The sequence below is a fragment of the Phocoena phocoena genome, chromosome 11 (assembly GCF_963924675.1).
Source record: "Phocoena phocoena chromosome 11, mPhoPho1.1, whole genome shotgun sequence".
NCBI classification, from domain to species: domain Eukaryota; kingdom Metazoa; phylum Chordata; class Mammalia; order Artiodactyla; family Phocoenidae; genus Phocoena; species Phocoena phocoena.
The window spans coordinates 49,350,990-49,365,479 of record NC_089229.1 but is presented as its reverse complement, the minus strand read 5'-3'; positions in this window follow the sequence as shown (position 1 = coordinate 49,365,479).

The following is a 14,490-nucleotide window of genomic DNA, read 5'->3' as shown; positions in this document are numbered from 1 at the left end:
ATGGAGCCCTCATGAATGGGATTAGTCTCCTTATAAAAGAGACCCCAGAAAGCTCTCTCATCCATTCTGCCATGTGAGGACATAGCGAGAAGACAGCCATCCATCAGGAAGCGAGTCCTCACCAGACACCCAATCTGCTGGAGCCTTGACCTTGGACTTCCTAACCTCCAGAACGGTGAGAAATAAATTTCTGTTGTTTATAAGCTGCCTAGTCTATGGCATTTTGTTATAGCAGACTGAAGAGATTATGGCAGGGATCATACATCCTGCCGGCATTGGAAGTCCCTTCTGTGGCCTCATAGAAGTGTGGCACTCTCTGCCTGGCCCTTGGACTTCAGCTCTTAACAGCCATTCCTTCCCTTAACAGTGATCCCGCTGAGGCAACGGGTCCTCACAACCACTCCCTTCACTCTGCACAGGCTCTCAGCAGCTGCTGGCTGGTTCTCAGCCACTCTGCACACTTCTCGGGAAGCTTGGGAATGCAGAGAATGAGACTTTGTGGTACTTCCCTCAGGCCAACAGCCTACACATCTTCTCTATATATTGCTGCAGATTAAATGTGAATGTCTCCGTAAGATTGGTACATTTCTGGACAATACTCGGAGAAGCTGGGCACTGTCCCTTCTACTCTGGGATCCCCTCCAGCTTTCCTGGGGTCACTATTGCAGGTTCTATAGTCTAGCTGCCCCTGTGCTCCCAGGACTCCCAGATCTGTGACCTTGAGGGCCAGACCCGTTCTCAGGGATCTTCCAGCTTATTTATGCTGTCTCAGCCTCTCTGATTCTCCCTTTGCTACTCTTTAGTCAAACTCTTATTTTATTTGGGGAGCAAGATAGCAACTCCTATCGTCACACTGTAGGGTTTACTGTAAAGTCTGTGCCCTAGGTCTGCCAGAATTCAGCTTGTGATATTTAAGGCTCAGTTTCTTAGAACTAAAAAAAAAAAAAGACCAAAAAATCAACTCCCCTCCTCCAGAAAACCAAAACACAAAGCCATTCTTCCTCAATTTCCTGGCCTTTATAATTGGAAGGCATGGTTTTTACGACTAAGGGCAGTACATACAGAAAACTCCAGCTGCTGCTTGAGTGTTGGCATGTGAGACTGGGAGCAGTGGTGGGGATGAGAGGAAATGAAAAAATATATACTTTGATATTAAAATATTACTCAATAATTATATAATATAGCAAAAGTGTAATATTAAGAGACTACAAAGTAAAATAATTAGTTGGGGACTTAAAAAAGACTTTTCTGAAAGAGGGGATATTTGAACCAAGTGTTAGTGATGAATAGGCAGAAAATAACATTTTAAAGTACGATACAGATACACCTTCTGATCTTTATATATGTCACGTCTCTGCAGATCGTCAAAATTGGTCATAGGAGTAAGCGGATACTTCCTAATCTAGAATATTGAGACCATAAGTAATATTGGAAACTATATATCAAGTCCTTATTCTAACCAGCCCAATGTTCTTTCTGACATTGATACCAAAGCACCTTATTTAGAAGATGGAGTTGCTCTCTGTTACATGGTCTTCAGAAGTTAAGGGATCTGCCTGAGTATTCTTTTTCCTTGGACACAATAATGGCGCCTTCATAGAATCAGCGAGAAATTTAAAATATCAAGTGATTGATTAATTGCTAGCCTGGAAACAAACAGAACTCCCTTTATAACAAAGATGACTTCAGGAGAAAAAATAACAAAGCCTTACTAAAGGTTTTTAAGTTGAGTTTGGAGAAAAGGGCAAGTTCTGACAGCCATGCTGAGGCCATGACTGAAAAATTCAGACCCATACAATACCCAAGTGTCAACTTTTCGCCTGGCACAGTGCTACATGACCACATGTTTGGGGAGACTGGTCATGTGGGTCCAGGTGGCGCATTTGTTGCTGGACTTCATAGAGTTCTCCAGGGAGGCCTGGGAAAGCTGAGGAGTTGTAACCTGCTTCAGTTAAAGGTTTATTTATTTTTATTTAAAATTTCTATTTTATTTTATTTTTTCATATATACATGTATCTATTCTTTTTCAAATTCTTTTCCCACTTAGGTTGTTACATAATATTGAGCAGAGTTCCCTGTGCAGTACAGTAGGTCCTTGTTGGTTATCCATTTTAAATATAGCAGTGTGTACACATCAATCCCAAACTCCCTGGCTATCCCTTCCCCACCACCCTCCCCCACCCTGGTAACCATAAGTTCATTCTCTAAGTCTGTGACTCTGTTTCTGTTTTGTAAATAAGTTCATTTGTATCATTTCTTTTAGATTCCGCATATAAGTGATATCATACAATATTTCTCTTTCTCTGTCTGACTTCACTCAGTATGACAATCTCTAGGTCCATACATGTTGCTGCAAATGGCATTATTTCATTCTTTTTAACGGCTGAGTAATATTCCATTGTATATATGTACCACATCTTCTTTCTCCATTCCTCTGTTGTTGGACATTTAGGTGGTTTCCATGTCTTGGCTATCGTAAATAGTGCTGCAATGAACATTGGGGTGCGTGTATCCTTTCAGACCATATTTTTGTCCAGATTTATGCCCAGGAGTGGGATTGTAGGATCATATAGTAGCTCTACTTTTAGTTTTTTAAGGAACCTCCATACTGTTTTCCATAGAGGCTGTACCAATTTATGCTCCCACCAACAATGCATGACGGTTCCCTTCTCTCCACACCCCCTCCAGCATTTATTGCTTGTGGATTTTTTGACAATAGCCATTTTGACTGGTGTGAAGTGATATCTCATTGTAGTTTTGATTTGCATTTCTCTAATAATTAGCAATGTTTAACATCTTTTCATGTGTCTCTTGGCCACATGTATGACTTCTTTGGAGAAATGTCTATTTAGGTATTCTGCCTATTTTTTGATTGGGTTGTTTATTTTGATGATATTAAGCCACATGGGCTGTTAGCAAATTTTGGATACTAATCCCTTGTCGGTCACATTATTTGCAAATATTTTCTCCCAATCTGTGGGTTGTCTTTTCATTTTGTTTATGGTTTCCTTTCCTGTGCAAAAGCTTTTGAGTTTAATGGGGTCCCATTTGTTTATTTTTGTTTTTATTTCCATTACTCTGGGAGACAGATAGAAAAAGATATTGCTGCGACTTATGTCAGAGAGTGTTCTGCTTATGTTTTCCTCTCAGAGTTTTATAGTGTCCAGTCTCACATTTAGGTCTTTAATCCAGTTTGAGCTTGTTTTTTTGTATGGTGTTAAAGAATGTTCTAACTTCATTTTTTTAAAAGTAGCTGTCCAGTTTTCCCAGCACCATTTATTGAAGATACTGTATATCCACCCCACCATTGTATATTTTTGGCTCCTTTGTTGTAGATTAATTGACCATAGATATGTGAGTTTATTTCTGGGCTTCCTATCCTGTTCCATTGATCTATATTTCTATTTTTGTGCCAGTACCATACTGTTCTGATGACTATAGCTTTGTACTAGAGTCTGAAGTCAGGGAGCCTGACTCCTCCAGCTCTGTTTTCCTTTCTCAAGATTGCTTTAGCTATTTGGGGTCTTTTGTGTCTCCATACCAATTTTAAGATTTTTTTGTTCTAGTTCTGTGAAAAATGCCCTTGTTAATTTGATAGGGATTGTACTGAATCTGTAGATTGTCTTGGGTACTATAGTTATTTTGACAATATTGATTCTTGCAATCCAAGGACATGGTATATCTTTCCATTTGTTTGTGTTGTTTTTGATTTCTTTCATCAGTGTCTTACAGTTTTCTGCATACAGGAATTTTGTCTCCTTAGGTAGGTTTATTCCTAGGTATTTTATTCTTTTTGATGCTATAGTAAATGGGATTGTTTCTTTAATTTCTCTTTCTGATCGTTCGTTGTTAGTGTGTAGAAATGCAACAGGTTTCTGTGTATTAATTATGTAACCTGCAATTTTACCAAATTCATTGATGAGCTCTAGTAGTTTTCTGGTAGCATCTTTAGAATTTTCTATGTATAGTATCATGTCATCTGCAAACAGTGACAATTTAACTTCTTCTTTTCCAATTTGGATTCCTTTTATTTCTTTTTCTTCTCTGATTGTCATAGCTAGGACTTCCAAAACTATGTTGAATAAAAGTGGTGAGAGTGGACATCCTTGTCTTGTTCCTGATCTTAGAGGAAATGCTTTCATCTTTTCACCATTGAATATGACTTTAGCAGTAGGTTTGTCATATATGGCCTTTATTATGTTGAGGTATGTTCCCTCTATGCCCACTTTCTGGAGAGTTTTTATCATAAATGGGTGCTGAATTTTGTCAAAAGCTTTTTCTGCATCTATTGAGATGATCATATGGTTTTAATTTTTCAACTTGTTGATGCAGTGTATCACACTGATTGATTTGTGAATATTGAAAAATGTTTGCATCCCTGGGATAAATCCCACTTGATCATGGTGTATGATCCTTCTAATGTATTGTTGGATTTGGATTGCTAGTATTTTGTTGAGGATTTTTGTGTCTATGTTCATTAGTGATATTGGCCTGTAATTTTCTTTTTTTGTTGTATATTTGTCTGGTTTGGGTATCGGGGTGATGGTGGCCTTATAGAATGAGTTTGGGAGTTTTCCTTCCTCTGCAATTTTTGGGAACAGTTTCACAAGGATAGGTGTTAGCTCTTCTCTAAATGTTTGATAGAATTTGCCTGTGAACCCATCAGATCCTGGACTTTTGTTTGTTGGGATTATTTTAATCACAGTTTCAATTTCAGTGTTTGTAATTGGTCTGTTCATATTTTCTATTTCTTCCGGGGTCAGTCTTGGGAGATTGTACCTTTCTAAGAATTTGTCCATTTCTTCCAGGTTGTCCATGTTATTGTCATACAGTTGCTTGTAGTAGTCTCTTATGATCCTTTGTATTTCTGTGGTGTCAGTTGTAACTTCTCCTTTTCCATTTATAATTTTATTGATTTGAGTCCTCTCCCTTTTATTCTTGATGAATCTGTCTAAAGTTTTATCAATTTTGTTTATGTTTTCAAAGAACCAGCTTTTAGTTCCATTGATCTTTGCTATTGTTTTCTTTGTCTCTATTTCATTTATTTCTGCTCTGATCTTTATGATTTCTTTCCTTCTACTAACTTTAGATTTTGTTTGTTCTTCTTTCTCTAGTTGCTTTAGGTGTAAGGTTAGGTATTTTGAGATTTTTCTTGTTTCCTGAGGTAAGATTTTATTGCTATAAACTTCCCTCTTAGAATTGCTTCTGCTGTATGCCATAGGTTTTGGATTGTTGTGCTTTCATTCTTATTTGTCTCTAGGTATTTTTTGATTTCCTCTTTGATTTCTTCAGTGATCCACTGGTTGTTCAGTAGCATATTGTTTAGCCTCCATGTGTTTGTGTTTTTTACATGTTTGTTTTTTTCTTGTAGTTTATTTCTAATCTCCTCGCATTGTGGTTGGAAAAGATGCTTGATATGATTTCAATTTTCTTAAGTTTACCAAGGCTCACTTTGTGGCCCAGCATGTGGTCAATCCTGGAGAATGTTCCATGTGCACTTGAGAGAATGTGTATTCTGCTGCTTTTGGACGGAATGCTCTATAAATATCAATTCAGTCCATCTGGTCTAATGTCATTTAAGGCCTGTGTTTCCTTATTGATTTTCTGTCTGAATGATCTGTTCATTGACAAAAGTGGGGTGTTGAAGTCCCCACTATTATTGTCAATTTCTCCTTTTATGGCTGTTAGTATTTGCCTTATATATTGAGGTGTTCCTATGTTGGGTGCATATATATTTACAGTTGTTATATCTTCTTCTTGGATTGATCCCTTGATCATTATGTAGTGTCCTTCTTTGTCTCTCACAACAGTCTTTATTTTAAAGTCTATTTTGTCTGATATGAATACTGCTACTCCAGCTTTCTTTTGATTTCCACTCACATGGAATACCTTCCTCCATCCCCTCACCTTCAGTCTGTATGTGTTGCTAGGTCTGAAGTGGATCTCTTGTAGACAGTATATATGGGGGTCTTGTTTTTGTATCCATTCAGACAGTCTGTGTCTTTTGGTTGGAGCATTTAACCCACTTACACTTAAGGTAATTATCGATATGTATGTTCCTATTGCCATTTTCCTAATTGTTTTGGGTTTGTTTTTGTAGGTCTTTTTTCTTCCTTTCCTCTTTTGTTCTCTTCTCTTGTGGTTTGATGACAATCTTTAGTGTTGTGTTTTTGTTACTTTTTCTTTTTTGTGTTTGTATCTATTGTAGTTTTTGGGTTTGTTGTTCCCATGAGGTTTTGATATAGCACTCTATTTATGTACAAGATTGTTTTAAGTTGTGGGTCTCTTTCCCGCCCAGAGGAGTTCCTTTCACATTTGTTGCAAAGCTGGTCTGGTGGTGCTGAATTCTCTTAGCTTTTGCTTGCCTGTAAAGCTTTTGATTCCTTCATCAAATCTGAATGACAGCCTTGCTGGGTAGAGTATTCTTGGTTGTGGGTTCCTCCCTTTCATCACTTTAAGTATATCGTGCCACTCTCTTCTGGCCTGCAGAGTTTCTGTTGAGAAATTAGCTGATAACCTTATGGGAGTTCTCTTGTATGTTATTTGTCATTTTTCCCATGTTGCTTTGAATAATTTTTATTTGTCTTTAATTTTTGCCAATTTCATTACTATGTGTCTTGGCATGTTTCTCCGTGGGTTTATCCTGCCTGGGACTCTCTGCACTTTCTGACCTTAGGTGGCTATTTCTTTTCCCATGTTAGGGAAGTTTTTGACTATAATCTCTTCAAATATTTTCTAGGGTCCTTTCTCTCTCTCTTCTCCTTCTGGGACCCCTATAATGTGAATGTTAGTGCATTTAATGTTGTCTCAGAGGTCTCTTAGACTGTGTTCATTTCTTTTCATTCTGTTTTCTTTATTCTGTTCTGCAGCAGTGATTTCCAGCATTCTGTCTTCCAGGTCACTTATCCGTTCTTCTGCCTCAGTTATTCTGCTATTGATTCCTTCTGGTGTATTTTTCATTTCTGTTATTATATCATTCTTCTCTGTTTGTTTGTTCTTTAGTTCTTCCAGGTGTTTGTTAAACATTTCTTGCATCTTCTTGATCTTTGCTTCCATTCCTTTTCTGGGGTCCTGGATCATCTTCACTATCATTCTGAATTATTTTTCTGGAAGGTTGCCTATCTCTACTTCACTTAGTTGTTTTTCTGGGGTTTTATCTTGTTCCTTCATCTGGGACATAATCTTCTGCCATTTCACTTTGTCTAACTTTCTGTGATTGTGTTTTTCATTCTGTAGGCTGCAGGGTTGTAGTTCTTCTTGCTTCTGCTGGCAGATGGCGGATGAGGTCATCTAAGAGGCCTTGTACAAGCTTCCTGATGGGAGGGACTGGTGCTGGGTAGAGCTGGGTGTTGTCCCTCTGTTAGGTAGGACCATTCTCAGTAAAACTTTAATCTGCTTGTCTGCTGATGAGTGGGGCTGTGTTCTCTCCCTGTTGGTTGTTTGGCCTGAGGCGACCCAACACTGGAGCCAACTGGCTGTTTGGTGGGGTTAATGGTGGCCTCTGGGAGGGCTCACACCAATGAGTACTTCCCAGAATGGCTGCTGCCAGTATCTTTGTCCCTTTAGTGAGCCACACCTGCCCCCTGCCTCTGCAGGAGACCCTCCAATACTAGCATCTAGGTCTGGCCCATTCTCTTATGGGTTCACTGCTTTTTTTCCTCTGGGTCCTGGTGCATACAAGAGTGGAGTGTGCCCTCCAAGAGTGGAATTTCTGTTTTCCCCAGTCCTCTGGAAGTCCTGCAATCAAACCTCACTGGCCCTCAAAGCCAGACTCTCTGGGGACTCCTCCTCCCATTGCTGGACCCCCAGGCTAGGAAGCCTGATGTGGGGCTCAGAACTTTCTCTCCAGTGGGAGAACTTCTGTGGTATAATTGTTTTCCAGTTTGTGGGTTGCCCACCCAGTGGGTATGGGATTTGATTTTATTGTGATTGCACCCCTTCTACCATCTCACTGTGCCTTCTCCTTTGTCTTTGGATGTAGGGTATCTTGTTTTGGTAGGTTCCAGTGTTTGTTTGTTTTTTCTCTTCTCTCTTCGTTCTATATCAGTTTCGGAGAACAAGGTGTTTGCTGAAGATTACCAAAATGACCCTTTTAATTCTTGTAGCCGCCTTACTAGAGAGGTATTTTTTTTACCATGAGTGAAGCACTGACCGCAAGCCACATGTCAGTAGCCTAGACCACTTTTGTACCCAGCTCACCTAAAGGTTTATTCTTGATAGATCTGAAATTTTGGCTAATGGGAAATGGAGCTGTTTAGAACACGAGACAGATGACAAGAGGGGGAGGGAAGAAAGGAAGTGTTCATGTCTTTCTGCCTGTCTGAATTGGCCAGGAAGCCACTCTCCTGTCTGTCTGCAGTGCTGTGTGCTACTGGAAATCAGCCCCTTCCTTAGTGTCTCAACCATCAGGAAAGGCCATCCATCTGGCAAACATTTGTGGAGTGCTTGCTATGTGTTAGACTCAACCCTGAGTGTCAAACTCTTAATCACTTCCCAGAATGAATGTATAGGGGGAAATAATTTTACTAACATGTGATGATGCTGTGATGGAGGTATAAACAGAGTCTTTGAGGAGCACAGAATTGTCAGGGAATCCAGACCGCCTGGAGGAGATAAGAGAAGGCAACTCCTAGGCTGAAGTTTAAAGGATAAGTAGGTATTATCCAGACTGTCAAAGGGAAGGCATATGGAATAGAAGCATATATGAAGGCTGGTCACTCGAGGGAGCTTGGCGCGTTTAGGGAAACTTACAAGTAGTTCTGCATTCTGAAAGTTGAGTTTGTGGTGGGAGAGTGGGAGATGAGAAATTGCCTAAAATCAACTCATTAGAGACTGGTGAAATCTACAGGGAAAAGATCAGTGGCAGTTGAGACGTATTTTTGAAATTTGGAAAAGAATTTTATGAAGGTGACCAGCCTCTCAGTTTCATTTGGTATCATCTTACAAGTTAGAGCATGGCTATCTCATTTTGATGAGAGATTGCAGGACATTGAAAGATAACTGCTTAACTGATAGAATCAAAACCTTGTATATCTTGATCAAGTGTTGGAGCTCTATGGATTTGTCATTGAACACAAACTATACAAGTGTTCAGCTGGAAAAATAGCAGAAAGATAAACACGAAGGTATCCCAAACTGCTTGAGCATCAAAGCAACCAAGACTCCAACAGTGAGGGAGGAAGAGGAATGAAGGGGATGAAAGAATGAACTTAAAAGATCCCAAGATTTGGTTGTGGGCCATGAAGCATTTCCAATTTCTGGATATTTATGAAGACTGGACTTCTGACCCCAAATGTAGATTCACTGGGAGGTTGGGATGCTGTAATTTTATTGTTGATGTTCTGTGGGCAGAGTTCCTGCCCAAAGATGTTTGGCAGTAACAAGTGTTATTTCTCCTCTTAGCCATCAGTTTTGGAAAGAATTGCCAAGTGGTGATTAACTCTATCAAGTAACCCTAGTAAGTATCATGTTACATGAGATACATTGTAAAGAGGCGGAGCTGCAGGGTAGGATGATGCTTCTTTGTGAGACATCAACTTTTCTATTGAACCATGGTACTTTTCCTTTCAGTTTCCTTTCAGTTTATGGGTAGCTTGGGAACATAGAAGCAGACAACATAGTCAGCTTTTTGGAAATAGAAGTTATATCTATGTTATATCTAAGTTATATCTAACTTAGATATAACTAAGTTATCTAAGTTATATCTAAGTTATATCTATATTCCTCACAGTGCTTTTTACAGGAGAGGCCCTCAAGAGAAGCTGAATTAAGAAGAAAAAAAAAAAAGCCTGACATATTTCAGTGCTTAGTTCAAACCTGCCATCTTCCAAAATAGGCCACCAGGTATCACTTTAAAAAAGTCTCTTCCAGCTCTAAAATACTAAATCTGTGTTCCATTTTCTGTGTTTTATGAATAAGCATAATCAGTATTCAGAAAGGAAATCAGCAATCTCTGGTTACTTCAGGACACTGGTACGTTGTATAAGCTGTAAAGTTCCCGCAAAGTCAGGACAGTGGGCCAGGATGGGGGCCAAATGTTTAGAAAGAACAGATGGTTTAAATTGTCCTTCATGATGATTAGTGGGAGTTGACCTTAGGATTTTGCCCTCACTTTGAATATAGCTTGTGATTTGGGACTGTGTAGTGGTTGGACTAAAATACTTTCTGCGTTAAAGTGTTGTGGGGTTTTTTTCTTTTTCACTCATTGCATGAGGATATTGATGGAGAAGACATAATGATCAAAATAAAAGCGTTTTAAAATAATATTTTTAAATGTTGCACAATGATCCTTTGTTGTTATGTAAACCAAACCTTGAGAAATAAATACTGACAGGACCCAGTGTAGAGAAAGTCAATCATGCCAATTCATTTGGTTGTGTTTGTGCCATATGTGTAAATAACTCCAACACAAGCTAGCCTGGGGAATAAGAGTCAATCTGGAAAAAATGCTTAATCTCGTTAATAATGTTTTAAAACCCTTAGAATTCTTTTGTCAAATTCTAAGACTTAAGAAGCAATAAGGATGATGACTTTCAAAGCTGAGTGTGGAAATTATTCATTTAGTGTCTCTCTGTGTTCCTGCAGTACTACTGACTCTTGCAAAATTGGATCTCATGTCTCTTTACTAATGAGAATTCAGATCTTCTCTGGGGACTGACAAGTCTGAAGGCTCATTACTCGTTGGTTTGATGTTATCTCTTGTTCTCAAGTAACTGACACTAGAGTTCTGAACATTTACCTTTGAGCTTTCTCGGTTGCTTAACATTACATTAATTCATTTGGAAGGGGATGCAAGTATGTATCTTCAGTGACTGCAGAGTCTTTACCTTTCTTGAGAATTAAAGAAAATTATCTCCATTAAAACCTGAAATCCTAGCACCCCTTTTTGTGTTCTTGGTCTTTTCTTCCAGGAGATGGCGACAGAACACCATAAATATCAAATTACAATCTGCAAGAGTTTTGCCCCTTGAGGTCTTCCATTGTCTGGCCTATGACCAGTGTGGATTACTATTCAGGATTTGAGTCGTGTGTGAGCTATTTCACTGCAATATTTAACTTCAATGTCATATGTAAAGAGAGGACAGAAATACTTTCAGCTCAGGTGCTCACTTCTTTTTCCACATCTTCTCATTTTCAGAGTTTGTGTTTTTGAGTGGAGAAAACAAATAGGATGGCCTCCAGTTGAAAGGTGCTGGGTTTTACTAGCTCTGTTGTGAGTGGGGCTTTTGAACCTAGAATGATTGCTTTTGTAGTAAACCAATATGGCAGCAGTGAAATGGCAGCATAGAAATATGAAGATACAACAGGCTCTATTAGAAACAAATTTTTACAATACTCCCTGGTATTCCTCACTCTTTATGTTTAGCATTTTGGGTAGTGTTCTTCAAGTTGGTATTTGGCAGTCCTCCTTCCCTCATTTGAGGGCAAGTAAAGGAAACAAAAAGATGTTTGCCAAGGAACAATTTCACATGACCTTGGTTGGATAATGGAAAATTTTCATATTCTGCTTGTCTATCTACCAGCTGACTTCTGGTATCCTTATAAGGAGAAAGAAGATGTTATCCCCAAGCTGCCTGTCTAAAATTAGCTACCTTTCACAGTAATCTAATTTGAAAATATCCATTGTTTGATTACCTTGGAGATTTTGCTACAATAAAAAGTTCTTGATTTAGCAAAAACAATTCCAAACAAAGTTAGAATTGGTATGCAAAAGGGAGCTCAATGGAGAGTTGTGCGTAAGGAGCTAGAAGAGAGAGAATGCATATCTAGAGAAGGGCAGCTTGGCAGCCCAGAATGGGAAATTTCCATAGGGTGGCACTGAATGCTTTTTTATTCACAAAAAATATAACTATACTCCAGTACTCCACAATTGCATAGTGGAAAAGAGAAATGCTTAATTCCAGGCCAGTGCTTTTGTAGATGTTCTTTCACCGAAACTTTTACACTGATGAAATTTTTAATATTGATTTCTTTTAAAATACCCATGGGCACACCAAAATTACAACTACTTACAGAGAAACTATTTATGAGAACAAACTAAAGACAAGCAGAAAAGATTTTCTACAACTAAAGACATAAAGAAGGAACTGCCACAAGACAGGTAGAAGGGGTGGAGATGTGATATAGTCAGGATCCACACCCCTGGGTTGGTGATCCATAAGTGGGAGGAATATCACGACCATAGAGATTCTCCCCAAGGAGCAAGGGTCTGAGCCCCATATTGGGCACCACACCTGGGGGTCTTGCATCAGGCAGATGAGCCCCCAAAACATTTGGCTTTGAAAACTAGTAGGGCTCATCTTTGGGAGAGCTGAAGGACTATAGGAAAAAGAGACTCTGCTCTTAAACGGTATGTGCAAAATCTCTTATGCTCTGAGTCCTAGTACAGAGGCAGTAGTTTGAAAGAAGTCTGGGTCAGACCCACTTGCTGATCTTGGAGAGCCTTCCAGAGAGGCAGGAAGCAACTGGGACCGCCTCTAGGGATGGAGACACTGGCATCAACTATTTGGGAGAGCTTATTCTACCACTATAACACTGGCACTGGCAGCACCAGTTTGGAACCCTCCCTCTAGCCTATGAGCACTGAGGACCTGGCCCCAACCAAGAGTGAGCTGGGACCAGCCCTGAGCTGTACACCCTGCCCAAACTGCATAGACAGCTACTTGGGGACCTGGCCCCACCCATTTGTGTGATGGCACCAGCCCCATACCCTTCCAGGCCATATAGACAGCCACTTGGGAAGCCTACCCCACCTTCCAGTGGGTCTGCAGTTACTGCATGAGTCATGACCTCTTAGCCAACTTGGCTGAGGACCAGCCTTCCCTGCCAGTATGCTCACAGTAGCCAGCCCTGTCACAACAGAAGAGCCCACATAGGGGGTACCCTTAGAACATACAGCTCTGGTGACCAAGGGAGCATGCTGCTGGGCCCCATAGGACGTCTCCTACATAAGGCCAAGAGCAGGAAACATAACTGATCTAACTAACAAATAGACATAAACACAGAGAATCAGGCCAAATGAAGGAACATATTCCTTTTTTGAGGTTAACCTCAAAATAGATAAGCAATCTACCCAATAAAGAGTTCAAGGTAATCATCATAAAGATGCTCACCAAATTCAGGAGAAGAATGGATGAACACAGTGAGAATTTTAACAAAGAGTAAGAAAATATAAAGAGAAACCAAACAGAGCTGAAGAATACAATAACGAAATTGAAAAATACAGTAGAAGGGCTCAACAGCAGACTGGATGGAGTAGAAGAACAAATCAATGACTGGGAAGACAGGGCAGTGAAACTCACCCAAACAGAGGAGCAAAAAGAAAAAGGAATTTTAAAAAGTTAAGGTAACTTAAGGGACCTATGGGACAACATCAAGCAAAAAATATTTGCATTACAGAGGGCCCAGAAGGATAAAAGGGGCAGAAAACTTAGTTGAAGAAATAATAGCTGAAAACTTCCCTAACCTGGGGAAAGAAACAGACATCCAGGTCCAGGAAGCAAAGAGAGTCCCAGACAGGATCAACCCAAAGAGGTGCATACCAAGAAACATTAATAATTAAAATGGAAAAATTAAAGATACAGAGAGAATCTTAAAAGCAGAAAGAGAAAAGCAACTAGTTATAGGAACTCCCATAAGACTATCAACTGACTTCTCAGCAGAAACTTTGCAGGCCAGAAGGGAGAGGCATGATATATTCAAAGTGATGAAAGGAAAATACCTACAACCAAGAATACTCTACTCAGCAAAGCTATCATTCATATTTGAAGAAAAGATAAAGAGTTTTATAGACAAGAAAGAGCTAAAAGAGTTCAGCACCACCAAACCAGCTTTATGAGAAATGCTAAAGAAACTTCTCTAAGCAGAGAAGAAAAAGTCACAACTAGAAATATGAAAATTATAAAAGGAAAAAATGTCACTGGTAAAGGCAAACATACAGTAAAAGTAGTAGAAAATTACAGGCCAAAATCACTAGTGAACATATATGAAAAAATCCTCAACAAAATAATAGCAAACAGAATTCAACAATACATTAAAAGGGTCATATACCATGATCATGTGGGATTTATCCCAGGGATGCAAGGATGGGTCAGTATCCATAAATCAATCAATGTGATATACCACATTAACAAACTGAAGAGTAAAAATTATATGATGATCTCAAGAGATACAGAAAAGACTTTTGAAAAAATTCAACAGTTATGTTAAAAATTCTCAGCAAAGTGGGTATAGAGGGAACATACTTCAAAATAATAAAGGCCATATGTGACAAGCCCACAGCCAACATCATACTCAATGGGGAAAAGCTGAAAGCACTTCCTCTAAGATCAGAGATCAAGGATAAGACAAGGATGCCCCGCTCACTGCTTCTATTCACCATAGTACTGTAAGTCCTACACACACCAATCAGACAAGAAAAAATCAATAAATAAAAGGAATTCAAATAGGAAATGAAGAAGTAAAACTGTCACTGTTTCCAGTTGACATATT